Genomic DNA, 12,904 nt, shown 5'->3' on the forward strand with positions numbered 1-12,904 from the left:
CCTCAACCTCCCAATATCTTGGATTACAGGCACGCACCAATGCACACGGCAGGGACATTTCACACTCATCTGTCTTTTGAGATGAGTTTGACACATGTCCAAACGGAGCAAACTGTGATATGAAACAATCTCGGGTCCATTTAAAGTGGATCAAATGTCTAATGTCGCTTCAAGTGAGAGGACTGTAAAAGCTGTCTGGGAAAGCTACAAAGCTCTTCAGGCACATGTCTCCAGTGCTGCCAGTGATATCTCAAGGGATTCAAAAGAGAGAGCAAAATACAAGGGACTCAATTATGTTCTCACCTCAATGTCCTTTGTTGTCAATCTTGGAGTGATGTATGATGCCCTCACAGAACTCAGTGATCTGTCGAGGCTGCTCCAAAAGAGAGACATGACGCTGCCTGAAACAGACAAGCTGCTGACTCGACAGGTTCGAGTCTTTGAGTCAATGCTTTCCTTACCAGGCCCATACACAAAAAGGGTTCTTCAAGCTCAGACAGAGGGGTGCTTCAAGAATGTAGCCCTGCATGACAATCCAAGAATTGTGAGGATCAATGCAGGACAGTTCTTCTGCAGCATGGCTGAAAACATCAAATGCAGGATGTCTCCAACAACGTCCGGGTGACGCGGACGTGACGTCACACGGATCAGCTGTTGGACGGATCAGCTGTTGGACGGATCAGCTGTTGGACGGATCAGCTGTTTTCGGAGATCAAAACCCGCCGTGGACGGAGCGAACTACTGGTAAAAAGTTAATTAAAAAGCAACGAAAATAAGAACACAAGATGCCACCAAAGAAAGCATCAAGTCAATCAGTTACCGTCACGAGCACAATTGAAGACGATATGGAGGAAATAAAAAAATCTCTGAATTACCTGACCCAAGAGATGAGCTCAGTAGCTAAACAGCAAGTTACGCTGCTGGAGCTCGTGAGTGAAGTCAGGCAGCTAAAAACTCAGTTGAAAGAAAAGGACAAAATAATCAATGGTCTGGAACGAAGAGTTGATGAATTGGAACAATATTCCAGAATGGAGGATCTGATTATAAGCGGGCTGGAGACAAAGCATCGATCCTACGCAAGAACAGCAGCTACGCTCCCAGGAGCCAAAGAAGGCGAGGAGCTGCGTCCAGAAGAGCAGGAGACGCTGGAAACCGAAATAATAAACTTCTTTGAAGGGAAAAATATGACCATCCAGAAGGATAGCATCGCGACATGCCATACACTCCCCAGGAAGGACAGCAAAGCCAAACCGGCAATAATCATACGCTTTGTAAGTAGGAAACACAAAATAGAGCTGCTACGCCAGGGCAAGCTGCTGAAGGGGACCGCGGTGTACATCAACGAACATCTGACAAAAAAGAACGCTGAGATCGCCCGAGAGGCCCGCTACCTGTGGAAACAGAAAAAAATCCAAGCTACGTGGGTAAGAAACTGCAAAGTTTTTATTAAAACAAAGGGATCTACACCCGAAGAAAGCAAGGTGATCACGGTAAGAGAGCTGCAAGATCTAGCCCGGTTCAAATGAGGAACCAGATTTATACCGTGACTCAAAGGTTAGAGTTTAATATGGTGAAACTCCACTTAAGTTTATTTGATCCTTTTTCCACTCTTTTAATTTTTCTATCTATTTTTTCTTTTGAGTTACCACTCGAAAGAGAAGATGCTCATGACATGGATTGCATTCATTTTTTGTATGGAGTATTTTTTCCTTGGATTTTTAATATATTTTGCATGGATTATTCCCGCCCTGCTTGGAGCGGGTTTATTCTTGCGTTGCCACTTGACCAGTCTCGCAAATGGCTTTCTAGACAATGTTTTGGGCTTCCTATCCTTATTTTAAGGACCTTGGCCTTGATGGCACGGACAGTAACTGAAAGACAGTGCTGTTTTTGTTGTTTATGGATATGTTTTTGTATCGAACTGAAGTGGATGCTTTTTCTATATTTTTTCTTCTCAGAGGACAATGACATGCATTCATGGCTGTGTTTGATTTATGGCGGCTCAGACTTTAAGTTTAAGGAAAGCCGTTTGCTGATTTTGTTTTTTCGTTTATTTTGTGGGGGGATTCTGGATTCTGTGTGTGTGTGTGTGAGCATGTTTGCGTGTGTGCGTTGATTTTGTCCATTCGGTTATTTGATTCTGGTGTGTGCGTATGTGTGTGCTTGCTTGTGAACAAAAGGAACAAACTGCAAGGCTGTGTGTGCGGAGAGCAATTGTTGCCCATACAAAGTAATTATGGCGTTTTGTGTTGAGGATTATTTGTTTCCGTTTGGAGGAGTGGAGGATGGAGAAATCATAGACACAGACACAGATACATCATGCTTAGAGGGAAATGTGAACAGTTTATATAGTAAATATGAAAATTTGAATTTTAAAACCTTTGATCGCAATGAGCACAAACTTTATGGTATTGACCAAAATCTTGATCCAGACAATAATTTCTATAATACTATGAGTAATAACTGTGAATACTATACAGATGAACAATTTATTAGTAATGTCAACATGGAAGGTGCCCTGTCACTAGTGCATTTCAACAGCAGAAGCCTATACAGAAACTTCACAGAAATTAAAAAATATCTTGGGAAGTTTAAGAAATTTAACATTATAGCAATTTCAGAGACTTGGCTTGATGACAACAAAGGCTACGATATGGATCTTGATGGCTATGAGATGTTTACAACAAATAGAGACAGTAAAAAAGGAGGAGGTGTTGCAATATATGTTGATACTGCTTTAAAATGTAAAATGGTCAAAAGCATGTCAAATAAAATAGAAAATCTTATAGAATACTTAACTATTGAAATTATTAACGAAAAAGCTAAAAATATAATGATCAGCTGCATATATAGAACTCCTGGTACTTGTTTAGATAGATTTAATAATAAAATAGCTGATATGTTTAGTAATATAAATAATAACAAAGTGAATATAGTTTGTGGGGATTTTAATATAGATATTCTAAATCCACATGGAAATAATAAAACAATAGACTTTATAAATCAAATGTATAGTAGTAGCCTCTTTCCTATAATACTAAAACCAACCAGAATCACAATAGACTCAGCAACTTTGATAGATAATATATTTACTAATGAAATTGATATTGAAATAACAGGGGGACTGCTGTTGAATGATATCAGTGACCATCTTCCCGTTTTTGCCATCTTACATAATTTCTTCAAGGCCAAAAAAGAACCCAAGCAAAACATCTATAACCTTTCCAGATTGAAAACACCGGAAACCATTGCAGCCCTTAATGTGGACCTTAGTGAGCAGGACTGGCAGGAGGTCTATGTTAACAAAGACCCCAACAAAGCATATGATGCTTTCCTAGCCACATTACTGGACCTTTATGACAAGAACTGTCCCTTAAGAAAACAAGCTGCAAAGCCCAAGAACAAAAATAACCCCTGGATAACAAGGGGGATTGAAAATGCATGCAAAAAGAAAAATCTATTATATAAAAACTTTTTAAAACATAGAACGAAAGAAACCGAAAATAGATACAAAACTTATAAAAATAAATTATTAAAAATTATAAGAATTCAGAAGAAAGAGCATTATTATAAATTACTGCAACAATATCGGAGTAATACACAGGGGACATGGAAGGTAATAAATAGTGTAATTAGGAAAGGTAAGGGCAAAGCAGACTATCCCAATTATTTTACGAAGGATAAAAAAACAACAGTAAATAATCCAAAGGAAATAGTCAATGAATTTAATACATACTTCTCAAATGTGGGTTATAACCTGGCAAATGAGATTGTGGAGCCGGCAAATAAGGAAGGCTTAGTAGATCTAGTTGAACGAAATTATTATACAATTTATATAAGTGAAGTTAAAGAAATAGACATACTTGATATTGTGCATAAATTCAAAGATAAAAGGTCTGCTGATTGGACAGATATAGATATGTCTTTAGTTAAAAATATTATAGTAAACATAGTAAAACCACTGACCTATATATGTAATCTATCATTTCAAACTGGAATCTTCCCTAATAAAATGAAAACCGCCAAAGTAATACCCATCTTCAAAAACGGAGATAGACACCTTTTTAATAATTACAGACCAATTTCGTTATTATCTCAATTCTCAAAAATAATAGAAAAATTGTTTGTCAATAGACTCGATAAATTCATAGAAAAACACAATCTGCTGAGCAATAATCAATATGGGTTCAGAGGTAACAGGTCCACCTCAATGGCTGTGATGAAACTAGTAGAGGAAATTTCAGCTGCTATTGAGAAAGGGGAATATAGAGTGGGGGTGTTTATTGACCTGAAGAAAGCATTTGACACCATAGATCATAAACTTTTATTAAATAAATTAGAGAGATATGGTATCAGAGGGATTGCCAATTCATGGATAGAGAGTTATCTTGATGACAGATTTCAATATGTTGAGTTAAATAATGATAAATCAGAACTAGAAAGAGTCACCTTCGGTGTCCCACAAGGTTCAGTGCTAGGTCCTAAATTGTTCATATTATATATAAATGATATTTGTAAAGTGTCTAAAATAATAAATTATGTCTTGTTTGCTGATGATACAAACCTTTATTGTTCAGGGAAGAATTTGGAACAGCTGCTGAATGTGGTGGAAGGAGAACTGAAAAATGTGAAGGCATGGTTTGATATCAATAAGTTATCATTAAACCTAACTAAAACTAAGTTCATAATTTTTGGCACTAGAAAAAAAAATAATCATATAACAATTAAAATTAGTGGTATGGAAATAGAAAGAGTATATGAAAATAAGTTCCTGGGGGTAATAATTGATGATAAACTTAGCTGGAAATCACATATAAATAGTGTAAAATCAAGAATGTCTAAAACCCTAGCAATAGTAAATAAAACAAATTATTTTTTCTGTCAAAGAGCACAGTTTTTAATGTATAACTCACTCATAGTTCCATACATGACTTATTGTGTGGAGATATGGGGTAACACCTACAAAACAAATACAAACCCTATTTTTCTATTACAGAAAAGAGCGTTAAGGATAATTAATAAAACCGACTATTATGAACCAACAAATAATCTTTTTATTAAATATAATATCTTAAAATTCCATGATATAGTAGAGCAGAAAACTGTTTTATTTGCCTTTAAAGCCCAGCAGAAACTGCTTCCAAACTGCATTCAGGACCTGTTCCAGATAAAAGAAACCCGCTATGACCTGAGGGGGAAACTCATGTTTGAGTTGACGACAGCAAGAACAAATATTAAAAAGAAATGTACATCAGTTAAGGCAAAAGAAATTTGGAATAGTTGTAATAACAACCTAAAAATGTGTCGCTCTATCGTCAAGTTTAAGAAATTGTTTAAAGAAAATATTGTAAATAAATATAAAACACTATAATTATAAAGTATACTATCAAAAACATTCTAGGATGTGAAATGTCAATTCTATATTTTGTCTTACTTATTTATTTATTTTTTTTCTTCTTTATGTATTGTTTGTTTTCACTGAGTAAAAGATAATGTCTCATATTTTTTTGCTGATCAAAAGAAAAAAGGGTAGGCACTATAAGCTACGGCTTCAGCCTACACCTTTTCGGTAAAAGAAATGTTGATTTTTTTTTTTTTTCTCTTCCTTTTCATCTTGTTCTGTACAAGCCGAAATAAAGATTAATTCATTCAATTCATTCATTCATTCATTCATTCATTCATTCATCCAACAACTTCCTCTCATGTCTTTCCTCTTTTGTTGGTTAATCCCTAGGTAGTGTAAACTCTAGTCTATTAGAGTCAGTAGTTATAGTTGCAGCTATAGAACAAGACTATAATAGTTAGTCTCAAATATAGCTTTGCGGTAGATATGCTGCTTTAGGACTATGCTGCAGGGGGGCACCAGTGGAAGTCTCCTCTTTATTTCTATCCCTCCAAAATCCAAACCTGATGGATAAATGTGAAAATTCAGATGTTTCACAAAAGCCATGCTGCGATGGCCGGGAATCGAACCCGGGTGAACTGCTTGGAAGGCAGCTATGCTCACCACTATACCACCATCGCACAGATGTGGGAATTAAACGTCATCATTTCGGCAATACAGGGCAAGACCGGATTTCAATGGGACTGAGGTTTGTCTGTCCGCTTTGCAGCAAAAGGCAGGACTAGATGACTAGATGCTGGGGGACCCTAACCTCAACAATGCTGCTTCTTTGCTTTGCTCTGTCTTTAATTAACTTGGACATCAGTGCTTTTCTGGACTTCAGGGTGAATTATGACCTGGACTGTCTGCGTGAAATTCCGAAGGTGGCAATGTTGCATAACTCCTCCTAACCTTTAAACAGAGAGGGTAAATTTGATTAGCCAGAATAAAGCGTTTAAATTCATGGGCTGATTGTAAACTGGATATATATTTATTCACCCTTAGTTGAAACAACCAGATTTCAGGATCCTGCTCCTTTCAGCCTTACTGGATCAATCTTGCCGGATTGCTTTTAAACAATGGTGTTCTGAGGGTTAGAGATGAGTCTATATACAATCAATGGCTAATTTATTAGGTACACCTTGCAAGTACTGGCTTTGACGCCCTTTTCCCTTTAGAACTGTGTTAATCCTTTGTGGCATAGATTTAACAAGGTACTGGAAACATTTCTCAGAGAGTTTGGTCCATATTGACATGATGGCATAACGCAGTTGCTGCAGATTTGTCGGCTGCATATCCATGATGTGAATCTCCCCTTCCACCACATCCCAAAGGTGTTCTATAGGTTTGAGATCTGGTGACTGTGGAGGCCATTTGAGGACAGTGAACTCATTGTCATGTTCAACAAAGTGGTCTGAGATGACTCAGGCTTTATGACACGTTGCGTTAACCTGCTGGAAGTAGCCATCAGAAAATGGGTACACTGCGGCCATAAAGGGATGGACATGGTCAGCAACAATGAACGGGTTGGCTGTGGCATTGGCACAATGCTAAATTGGTACTGATGGGCTCAAAGAGTGCCAGGAAAATATCCCCCAAACCATTACACCACCACCATCAGCATTAACCGTTAATACAAGGCAGGATGGATCCATGCTTTCTTGTTGTTTATGCCAAATTCTGACCATACCATCCGAATGTCGCAGCCGATGTTGAGACTCATCATACCATGAAAACTTTTTTCAAACTTCTGTTGTCCAAATTTGGTGAGCCTGAGTGAAATGTAGTCTCAGTTTCCTGTTCTTAGCTGACAGGAGTGGTACCCAGTGTGGTTCTGCTGCTGAGGCCCATCCGCCTCAGGGTTCAATGTGTTCTGACCTCTGGTAACCACAAGGCATTTGCCCCCAAGGAACTACCGCTAACTGGATATTTTCTCTTTTTCCGACCATTCTCTGTAAACCGCAGAGAGGTTTTTGGGTGAAAATCCCAGTATATTGGCACGTTCTGAAATACTCAGACCAGCCCGTCTGTTACCAACAACCATGCCACGTTCAAAGTCACTGAAATCACCTCACTTCCCCATGCCGATGCTTGGTTAGAACTACTGGAGATTCTCTTGACCATGTCTAGGTGCCTAAAAACGACTGCACCTCAGGGGACTCGTCTGTGAAGCTCCCAAAGTACGCGGACGACACCACCGTCATCGGCCTGATCCGGGAAGGTGACGAGTCCGCGTACAGACGGGAGGTGAAACAGCTGGTCCACTGGTGCAGTCGGAACCACCTGGAGCTGAACCCGCTCAAGACTGTGGAGATGACACTGGACTTCAGAAAAAACCCACAGACTCCTTCAAGTTCCTGGGGTCCACCATCTCCAGGGACCTGAAGTGGGCCACCCACATCAACTCCGTCAGGAAGAAGGCGCAGCAGAGGTTGTACTTCCTGCGGCAGCTCAGGAAGTTTAACCTGCCACAGCCGCTGCTGATCACCTTTTACTCTGCCATCATACAGTCTGTTCTCTGCTCTTCCATCACTGTCTGGTTCGAATCAGCCACCAAACTGGACAGGCACAGACTGCAACGGACAATCAGGTCTGCAGAGAGGATAGTTGGGACTAACCTCCCATCTATCGACGACCTGTACCGGTCCAGGACCAGGAAACGGGCAGGTCAAATCTCTGCAGACCCCTCACACCCGGGACACAGTCTGTTCCAACTCCTCCCCTCTGGACGGCGCTACAGAGCTCTGTGCGCCAGAACCTCCAGACACAGGGACAGTTTCTTCCCGCAAGCGGTTGCTCTGATGAACTCTCACAAATAACAGTCTCAGAGTAACCAAACACGTGCAAAAAAATAAATAAATCATCTAGCACCCTCTTTAATAATCATGTCTGCCTCACCCTGCTGCACCTCTCACTTTGTATTCACTACCTCAAACTGCTGCACCTTTAAAATGTTTATACTGTACATAGAAATACCACATCTGTTTATTGTCTATTTGTTTATTGTTTATTTCTTAATACCAAAGAGCGAAATTACCGGAGTCAAATTCCATGTTGGACAATGTTCGAACCTGGCCAATAAAGCTGATTCTGATTCTGATTCTAATTGCATTGAGCTGCTGCCATGTGATTGGCTGGTTAGAAATTTTCATTGAAGTGCAGTTGGAGACGTTATTTTACCTAATAAAGTGGCTGGTGAGTGTAAATGCATACATATGTATGTGTCCCATATATACTCCTCATGAACATTAAAGCTTTTTGAAGGCATTTATATTAAATAGAAAGCAGCAAGTCAAATTCATCTTGTGAATTTGTCTAACTGTGAACATAATTCATCCTTTATGTAACAATAAGTGTTGCTGATTACTGTTTCTTACTTCATGCGGTTTATTAACACTATTAATGGAGATGCCGGGGATTGAACCCGGGGCCTCATACATGCAAAGCATGCGCTCTACCACTGAGCTACATCCCCTTCGATGGGCGGTCCTGAGAGGAAAGTAGTGAAGTGGCATATCCAGCCCTGTATCCAGTGGAAGTGAGCTCTTTATTTCTATCCCTCCAAAATCCAAACCTTATGGATGAATGTTGAAATGTAAAAATTCAGATTTTTCACAAAAGCCATGCTGCAATGGCCGGGAATCGAACCCGGGTCAACTGCTTGGAAGGCAGCTATGCTCACCACTATACCACCATCGCACAGATGAGGCACTTAAACATCATAATTTAGGCTATAGGTTATAGGTTTGAGATCTGGTGACTGTGCAGGCCATTTGAGGACAGTGAACTCATTGTCATGTTCAACAAAGTGGTCTGAGATGACTCAGGCTTTATGACACGTTGCGTTAACCTGCTGGAAGTAGCCATCAGAAAATGGGTACACTGCGGCCATAAAGGGATGGACATGGTCAGCAACAATGTACGGGTTGGCTGTGGCATTGGCACAATGCTAAATTGGTACTGATGGGCTCAAAGAGTGCCAGGAAAATATCCCCCAAACCATTACACCACCACCATCAGCATTAACCGTTAATACAAGGCAGGATGGATCCATGCTTTCTTGTTGTTTATGCCAAATTCTGACCATACCATCCGAATGTCGCAGCCGATGTTGAGACTCATCATACCATGAAAACTTTTTTCAAACTTCTGTTGTCCAAATTTGGTGAGCCTGAGTGAAATGTAGTCTCAGTTTCCTGTTCTTAGCTGACAGGAGTGGTACCCAGTGTGGTTCTGCTGCTGAGGCCCATCCGCCTCAGGATTCAATGTGTTCTGACCTCTGGTAACCACAAGACATTTGCCCCCAAGGAACTACCGCTCACTGGATATTTTCTCTTTTTCCGACCATTCTCTGTAAACCACAGAGAGGTTTTTGGGTGAAAATCCCAGTATATTGGCACGTTCTGAAATACTCAGACCAGCCCGTCTGTTACCAACAACCATGCCACGTTCAAAGTCACTGAAATCACCTCACTTCCCCATTCCGATGCTTGGTTAGAACTACAAGATATTCTCTTGACCATGTCTAGGTGCCTAATTACATTGAGTTGCTGCCATGTGATTGGCTGGTTAGAAATTTTCATTGAAGTGCAGTTGGAGACGTTATTTTACCTAATAAAGTGGCTGGTGAGTGTAAATGCATACATATGTATGTGTCCCATATATACTCCTCATGACCATTAAAGCTTTTTGAAGGCATTGATGTTAAATAGCAAGCAGCAAGTCCAATAAATCTTGTGAGTTTGTCTAACTGTGAACATAATTCATCCTTTATGTAACAAAAAGTGTTGGTGATTACTGTTTCTTACTTATTAACACAATTAATGGAGATGCCAGGGATTGAACCCGGGGCCTCATACATGCAAAGCATGCGCTCTACCACTGAGCTACATCCCCTTCGATGGGTGGTCCTGAGAGGAAAGTAGTGACGTGGCATATCCAGCCCTGTATCCAGTGTAAGTATCTTTATTTCTATCCCTCCAAAATCCAAACCTGATGGATCAATGTTGAAATGTGAAAATTCAGATTTTTCGCAAAAGCCATGCTGCGATGGCCGGGAATCAAACCCGGGTCAACTGCTTGGAAGGCAGCTATGCTCATCACTATACCACCAACGCACAGATGTGGCACTTAAACGTCATAATTTCGGCAATACAGGGCAAGACCGGATTTCAATGGGACTGAGGTTTGTCTGTCCGCTTTGCAGCAAAAGGCAGGACTAGATGACTAGATGCTGGGGGACCCTAACCTCAACAATGCTGCCTCTTTGCTTTGCTCTGTTTTGAATTAACTTGGACATCAGTGCTTTTCTGGACTTCAGGGTGAATTATGACCTGGACTGTTTGCGTGAAATTCCGAAGGTGGCAATGTTGCATAACTCCTCCTAACCTTTAAACAGAGAGGGTAAATTTGATTAGCCAGAATAAAGTGTTTAAATTCATGGGTGATTGTAAACTGAATATATATTTATTCACCCTTATTTGAAACAACCAGATTTCAGGTTGCACAGCATGAGATAATGAATTTTTCCGAAGAATTTAACACGCTTTCTATGGGTTTGTTTCGGGGGTACAACGCGCGTCAACTTTACAGCCGTCTCATTGGTTATTGGTCAACATTTTATCAACTTTCCAGCCGTCTCATTGGTCAATGGTCAACATTAAATCAACTTTCCAGCCGTCTCAATCGTCAATGATCAGCATTAAATCAACTTTCCAGCCGGCCGATCCGAAGGCGCCTGTTAGGCAGGCTGGGGAACAATCGGCCAGGTGAAATGGGGGAAAAAGGGGTGAAGGGGGGAAGAAGAAAAGGAAGGGAAAAAGAGAAAAGGGAGGAAAAAAGAGAGAAATAAGAAAAAAGCGCAGCTTTTCCAAGCACATCCTTCTGATATATTTAAATTTCTTTGCATCTTTTTGAAAATAAAGGTCGGGATTCGAACCCATGCATGTGTGAAAGGTTGTGGATTTCAAAAACACGTGACCCCACAGGCTGAAAATGACGTCTCCTTATAGACAACTTGTCCATCCAGGGGGCACTGAGAAAAACTTTTTATGCAACTGTTAAATGGAATTGAATCAAAAGATGAAATTGATCTAAATGAAACCAAATAACCGATTTTATCAATTGCTGATAACATATAATTAAAGAGCTTACCTTTTCATGTGCCAAGTTGATTGAATGAATTAAACACAATGCAGACGTTCAGACTGGTTTTCTCTGCACAGCTGGAAATAATTTGCACAGAAAGGTTAGATTTCTACCGTCGGACTCTGGAGACGATGTGTAAAATTCGCGCAGATAATAATAAGCGGATCATCATCTGACGGCTTGCTGACGCTGTGTCCGCGACGTCTCTTTTCACCTGTCAAGTGCTGATTTATGGTTCCGCGTTACACCAACGCAGAGTCTTCACTGTACGGTGCCCGTCGCCGCGTACCCTACGCCGTAGGCTATGGCGTCGACTTAACGCGGAACCATAAACCATGCTTCATTCGTAAAGACTGCACTGGGCTTTAAATTTGCGCGCTGCCCGCTGGTGAAATGAGAAGGATTATTCCGTAATAATTGGACCTAAACAGTGAAGCTGAAAGTCACATAATCTGAACAGTTCAAATTCCAGTTCATGATCTGCAGAATTAACAATTTCACGTTCAAGTTCTATATTTTCAAATATGTTGCGTTCAGTTCAACGTTCTCACAGAAATGAATGTGTTCAATGAATGCGTTCATTTGAACTCGTTCATGCACAACACTGATCATTACAGGTGTTACATTTGCACATAAGCAAAAGACCAACAAGAACATTTGTAGAAGGTTTTTTAATATTTCAGAAGTTGCACAGCATGAGATAATGAATTTTTCCGAAGAATTTAACACGCTTTCTATGGGTTTGTTTCGGGGGTACAACGCGCGTCAACTTTACAGCCGTCTCATTGGTTATTGGTCAACATTTTATCAACTTTCCAGTCGTCTCATTGGTCAATGGTCAACATTAAATCAACTTTTCAGCCGTCTCATTCGTCAATGATCAGCATTAAATCAACTTTCCAGCCGGCCGATCCGAAGGCACCTGTTAGGCAGGCTGGGGAACAATCGGCCAGGTGAAATGGGGGAAAAAGGGGTGAAGGGGGGAAGAAGAAAAGGAAGGGAAAAAGAGAAAAGGGAGGAAAAAAGAGAGAAATAAGAAAAAAGCGCAGCTTTTCCAAGCACATCCTTCTGATATATTTAAATTTCTTTGCATCTTTTTGAAAATAAAGGTCGGGATTCGAACCCATGCATGTGTGAAAGGTTGTGGATTTCAAAAACACGTGACCCCACAGGCTGAAAATGACGTCTCCTTATAGACAACTTGTCCATCCAGGGGGCACTGAGAAAAACTTTTTATGCAACTGTTAAATGGAATTGAATCAAAAGATGAAATTGATCTAAATGAAACCAAATAACCGATTTTATCAATTGCTGATAACATATAATTAAAGAGCTTACCTTTTCATGTGCCAAGTTGATTGAATGAATTAAACA

General features: G+C 40.2%; 4 non-coding genes across 4 annotated transcripts; all 4 read right to left on the reverse strand.

Moving 5' to 3' along the window:
* Positions 1-5,952: 5,952 nt before the first annotated feature.
* Positions 5,953-6,024, reverse strand: trnag-ucc (transfer RNA glycine (anticodon UCC)). The gene has a single exon. It is a non-coding gene; the product is annotated as a tRNA-Gly (tRNA).
* A 2,762-nt stretch (positions 6,025-8,786) lies between these two features.
* On the reverse strand, positions 8,787-8,858 carry trnaa-ugc (transfer RNA alanine (anticodon UGC)). The gene has a single exon. It is a non-coding gene; the product is annotated as a tRNA-Ala (tRNA).
* Positions 8,859-9,010: 152 nt separating this feature from the next.
* Positions 9,011-9,082, reverse strand: trnag-ucc (transfer RNA glycine (anticodon UCC)). The gene has a single exon. It is a non-coding gene; the product is annotated as a tRNA-Gly (tRNA).
* Positions 9,083-10,207: 1,125 nt separating this feature from the next.
* Positions 10,208-10,279, reverse strand: trnaa-ugc (transfer RNA alanine (anticodon UGC)). Its single transcript has one exon. It is a non-coding gene; the product is annotated as a tRNA-Ala (tRNA).
* Between the last annotated feature and the right edge of the window lie 2,625 nt (positions 10,280-12,904).

Source organism: Cololabis saira, chromosome 10 (genome assembly GCF_033807715.1).
Source record: "Cololabis saira isolate AMF1-May2022 chromosome 10, fColSai1.1, whole genome shotgun sequence".
Classification (NCBI taxonomy): Eukaryota; Metazoa; Chordata; class Actinopteri; order Beloniformes; family Belonidae; genus Cololabis; species Cololabis saira.